General features: G+C 36.3%; 1 pseudogene; it reads left to right on the forward strand.

The window, feature by feature from the left end:
* Positions 1 to 1398: 1398 nt before the first annotated feature.
* LOC145256031 (5S ribosomal RNA) lies at positions 1399 to 1517 on the forward strand (annotated as a pseudogene).
* Positions 1518 to 6005: the final 4488 nt, after the last annotated feature.

The raw sequence follows: 6005 nt of genomic DNA on the forward strand, positions 1-6005 counted from the left end.
TATCTTAGTCCTTAATCGTTTTTCCTTCAGTTTCTTGATACGAATTTCTTCAAGAGTTTTATTTCCACCTGGCACGTACATGTCTATTTGTTTCTATCAAATGCCAAGTCTTCAAAAGATTTAATTGGAATATTGAAGATGAAATATTGTACTTAAGTAGGCACGGCTAAAAACCGAAAAATAAACAAATAGTTGTTGTTAAAAAAAAAACAATAAAAATCTATTCAACTCTATTATTCTTAAGCAACTTTTTTTTTCCAGAAAGATAAAAGCCTGAATTCTATCATATGTAAAGCAGAATAATATAAAACTTTTTCTACTATTTTTAATAGAATTCTAAATTAAAAATTTTCCAAGACCAAACCACTCACCGCCATTTTGTCTCGATCGCTAAAACATTAAAGTATTTTTTAAAAGGTTTTTGAACCAAATAATTACTTTTTCGTCTAAATAAAATCTAGAATGACTTGCTATAAATATAAGCAAAAATATTATAATATAAGTACCTGAATTTCAAATAATTCCAACGTTTATAAACCTCTATAGATTTGCGTAGCGATTAAAAAAAAATGATAGTATAAATTAAGTACGGGGCCTGGAGGGGACTAAATAAACTATATTTAGCCATGTATTTTAACGTTTGATTTGACAGTTGAGTGAAAAGTTTAATTCTTTTTTCATAAGCGATTTATATATATATATTAACCCCCGTGGTTAAGCAACGATGAGGCTGGCCAATATCAGATAGCTGACCATTTTGGGAATGCTAGGCGTTGTATGTGTTGAAAACAACCCCTGAATCTAGTAGCACGATTGGGCCACCATTGGTGAATTAATAAGAAATTGCCGAAAGAAATTATCGTATTTTTAGAAAAATGCGTAGTTATTTTTTCTATTTTGGTATTATTCTTTAAATCATTTCTTGTTTAATGGTATTTGAGCAATATTGTGTTTACTAAAATGAAGATTAGTAATTTATTTTTCAAATATTTAAAAGTAGTGTTTTCCGTAAAAAATAATGAAAATATAAGATTTTTATCTTAAAGATAATAATTATTAACACATTCAACGAATATCATACGCAAAAGATAAAAAATAAAACACATTCAAAATTCGGAGTATAAAACTTAAAATCTGTTACGTGCGCAGTTGTTTTTTTGTTTGTTTTATCTACAATCCCCACCCTCTCAAATAAACAAAAAAAAAAAACAAACAAAAAAAACAATATATTTTAGTCAGTTTCGGCTAATTATTTTATGCATATTTGTACCCACAAATAAAGAAGGGGTTTTGTAGGTAAAAAATACATATAATATCGATTATGAAAAAAAAGTACACCATTATAAAGTTCATTCTTCACTTAATAATCGGTAAAAATTTCGTATTGATTGGATATATATATACGGCATAATCGCGTTGACACACCGGTTCCCATCAGATCACCAAAGTTAAGCAACGTTGAGCCTGGTCATTACTAAAATGGGTGACCAATTTGGGAAGTCCAGGTGCTGTATGTAGGAGAACGTTGACACCTCCCTGCAAAAAGTTGCAAAAACCTAACTCGTCATCTCCCCTAACGGGGATATACATGTGACTGGGGACCGCTTGTGAATTTCATACTCCCATGAAACTTCCTCCGAAGGAGGAAGCCGGTTAAGCCCTAAATAGAGTTGGTGCTGACTGCACACATACACACACACACACACACACACACACACACACACACACACACACACACACACATTGATTGGATAAATATCTAATTTTGGTAGATTTTTTAAAACGACTTCGTCCAAAAATACTTACTCCCACCTTTGGGTTTGGTCGTGCCTATACTTAAGTTTGTTCTTGCATCGGAGCCAAGGTCGGTCAGTCCTTCGTTTACCACTTTTAAGCTTATTATACATCAGAACTTTTTAGAAAATTTTAATCTCTCATTCTGACGAGGTGGCAAGACTATCTAAGCTGTGACTGGATGAGGAACGTTTCGATACCCTTAATTGTACATATTTCACGAAGTTCGTAATCTTTATCTTTATCTACATATGTGTAGTCTATAATATAAATCCTACCTGCCTGGTTAAATATATGTATGCATGTTTGTATCTCTCGCAAAAAACTTTCGACAGAGGCGACGGATTTTCACGAGATCGGTATCATTTTGAAGCTTGACCATTCGAACGATAAATATCGAAGAATTGGCCAAAAACATTAATTAATTCACCCTAAACTGGGCACTTTTCTTCAGGGAGGGTTCGCTTTTTGAAGCCGATATTTTCGAAAGTCATCCCCTCTTTGCGATTGTCTAGCCTTAATTTGAATCTACGTCACTTCCAGTTTGACCCTGGGCACAGCAGCTAACGCATCAAGTTTTTTTTTTCACTTTCTTTTCCTCCTTCGCAGTACGGGTTCGAGCCTGCTTGCCTGCCACCCCTTAAAAAAATTTTTTTTGCGCTCGTAAGTTTCCTTTTTTATTTTTTACTCAACCAACACTCTTACACACAATTCCATTTTCTTTTCTACCTTCGCGTCCCGGGTTCGAGCCTGCCTACTACATCTTTTTTTTTTCTCAACACACACCTACAAACACCAAGGCAACGCCAGGTACCCAGGCTAGTCACATAGAAAACTTAGTTATCGTATATGGAATTCAAAAAGTTGATTCATCTGTGACTGATATAGTGCATAAGTTTTAGATTTGAACATTGAGAGAACTTTATAAACTGTAATCTTTGTGTCTAATCTTATAACTCTATCATTTCAGAGACAATAGCGGAGTTTACCAAAAGCATTAGATGACTTTGCTATTCAGTTGACAATTTCATGACTCAGCATGTAAGTACGTTACACTACCTAAATATGTGAACGATTTGATATAAATAGAAACGGCACAAACACTCTGCGGGTTTAAGCGGCTTCCTCCGAAGGCCGAAGTTCCATGGAAGTATGAAATTCACCAGCGATCCCCATTCGCATGTATATCCTCCTTAGGGGAGATGGCAACGTTAGATCTTTGCAACTCTTGCAGGGAGTTGTTGACGTACTCCTACATAGAGCGCCTGAAATTCACAAATTGATCACCTATCTGGTACTGACTAGGCTCAACGTTGCTTTACTTCGGTGATCTAACTGGAACCGGTGTGTCAACGTGATTATGCTGTTGATATACTTAAGATCTTTGCTATACACTGTCATGGAAACAGTTGGAAATTGATGAACATGAGGAGTTTGATTTCCCTCTAACCTGCTTTAGTGTCGGAAGATGTTGATGCACAATTTCAGCTTTACATGCCTTCGCAAAACGATTTATCAGTTCTTGAGCGTCTGCCAGAGACGTTGCAACGAGTTCATCATCTTAGAACAGGGGCTCACTCGATCAAACCTTCTTTTTAGCTTTGAATCGTTGATGGTTGAAGAGACCATGAAACTGGTACTCAATGTCACTGTTTGAAGCACTAAACGCGCATTGATGTATCACAGAGAACAACAGTGCAAAAAGAACCGGAACCACGATGCAACCTTGTTTTGTGCCATTGAGAAAACCTCCCAGTAAGACATTACATCACTCTTCATACACTCATAAAACGATGCAATTAAATCAGATTGTGTAAAATATCTATCTATCTATCTATCTATCTATATATATATATATATATATATATATATATATATATATATATATAGTTTCTTTCAAAAGTACCCCTCTCTTTATAGTATCGAAGTCTTTTGCGAAATCAACAAATAGTATGTAAAGTTCTTTATTTTTCCTCGCTTTTTCCGCAATCTGGCGAAGAGAAAATATCATGTCGATCCCTCCCCGTTCTGCTAGAAACCCTCATTTGAGACTCTGGGTAAGTTTCACTAACAGGATTCTGAATAATTCAATGAGTTTAGTCTCGCTGAATGTTTTCCTGCTATGGAAATTAGACTTATACCACTGGAATTACAAGGTGGAACGATAAATTTGTCGCCCTAATAAAAACAACACTAATTTATTAAAAAAAAACAAAAACAAACAACACTGCTTTATTTAAAAACTTTTATAGAAAAAATCAATTCAGGTAACTAGATGATGTAGTATAGCTGACATCTATTCAATGTATCCGCCTTCAGCCTTACTCACCACCCTGATACGGGTCCGGAACTGGGAGCATGCCTTTTTCCAAAAGCATCGACAGAAGCTTGGCGAATACTAGGCGGATGGCGGCGATCAGGTTGATTTTAGTGTTGTGAGAGATCATGTTGGTGATATTCTCGACATATGACCAAACGAAGTAGTCCAGCGAGTTCAGGTCGGAAAACGATGGGGGGGGGGTAGTGAGAGAACGGTACAGAGTAATAGCACTCCTGAAGCCAAGCTTAGGTCTCTTTTGGACTTGTGAACCGTCCTCGAGTTCTATTGCCACACTCAGGGTCTGCCAGCGGCCACCGGATTGCACCAGAGTATAACCACACTCTTCAGCACATCCAGGTACACTTTGTCGGTAACTTTCCAGCAGGCTTTAAAGATATGAGATAGTACGATGTGGCCATCACTTGAAACCACACCAAAGACTATAATCGTACCCGTAAAACTTCATTGACTTGTTTCCTAAAGCGTTGAATCGTCCGGATTTGCATTTTGAGGGTAACGTCGATCGGTAGAGAGTATGAGTTGTACAGCGTCGCATCTCCGATGTCGCTCGTTAAACATTATGTCACCTTCAGACATGATAGAAGGTTCTTATCGCTCTTGCGATTTGTACACAACTGATCAACTATTAGTTGGTCTAAACAAAGAAAAAGAAAAAAAACCGGTTTCATCAAACGGAATTGGAATCATGCAAATATTTGTACTGCTATTGTTTTTGAAAATATGTTTTAGGGAACATCTTTGAAATCTTGAGGTATGTCTCTAAATGATTACAAACAGTTCTAAAATCTTCTTCTACAACCACTTAAAATATTCAACGGCAATTCTGTCTTTTCCGTGGAGTCTTGCAAAATTAAGTTGATGACATTTTATATTCAACTGACAGATGGAGAATAAGATGATTTATGTATATATGGTCGGAACTACGTTTATAGTATCTTTATCTAACACAGAATTGGGGCTAAGGACAGATTCAAAAGGTTAACCACGAAAGGATAGGGTTGCTGAGTCTTGTAACTGTATCCACAGTTGTTTTCTTACCACATTCAGTTCCGTGGCGCAGTGGATAGAAGCGTTGAGTTTCTACGATTCCGGTTTCAATCCTACCTAAAGTAGGCCAGGGGGTTAGTTGGACAAAACGTAGTGAGACAACTATTGAAGGCAGTAATTGCTGGGAATACAGTTACAAAACTCAGCATTTCTGTTTTGTCGCAGATAACCACCTAAAGAAGACCAGAGGATGAGTTGGCCGAAATGTGGTTAAACAGTCTCAAATATGTAGATGAGGATAACAGTCCGCAAAGTAAAAAAAAATGAAAATTATGAAACCTCATCTCAAACGATTTAAAAAAGAATAAAAATATAATATTTTATAATATATAAGATTCCCAAGGTTCTCTTCAGCGCAGCAAAATTTCTGTGTGAGTGTTTTCGCGTCAACAAACATCACTGAAGAGTAACCAATTTCGTCAAACCCTCATGAAAGGATTTTGTATCTTTCTTATTCGTTGATTTTTGGAGTTCAGTCGTTGCATCAGAGTACAAAAGAGCATTTTTGACCATTTTTTTTTACACTTTTGATGTTTGGTATTTGGCAGATGATTTTTTTCTTTTTTTTTTTTACATGGTAGTCACCACTTATCAAGGCCCGGAGGCCACTCGGGGATAAGGGTTATTGCGTGTACAGTAATCAATGGGATAATATCGTAGTAATCGTTAGTAATGGAGATTTGATGAAGTGTCTTACTTAAGGGGGCGGTTTATCAGGAATTTGTTTATGTTGGACTTGAAGACATCCAATTGTAGTCAGGTGGGAAACAGGTAAACGGCATGTTTTATGTGCATTGATCATTTGACTGATTAACATTTTCCC

Source organism: Euprymna scolopes, chromosome 31 (assembly GCF_053919585.1).
Source record: "Euprymna scolopes isolate OS-2025 chromosome 31, ASM5391958v1, whole genome shotgun sequence".
In the NCBI taxonomy this organism is placed as follows: domain Eukaryota; kingdom Metazoa; phylum Mollusca; class Cephalopoda; order Sepiida; family Sepiolidae; genus Euprymna; species Euprymna scolopes.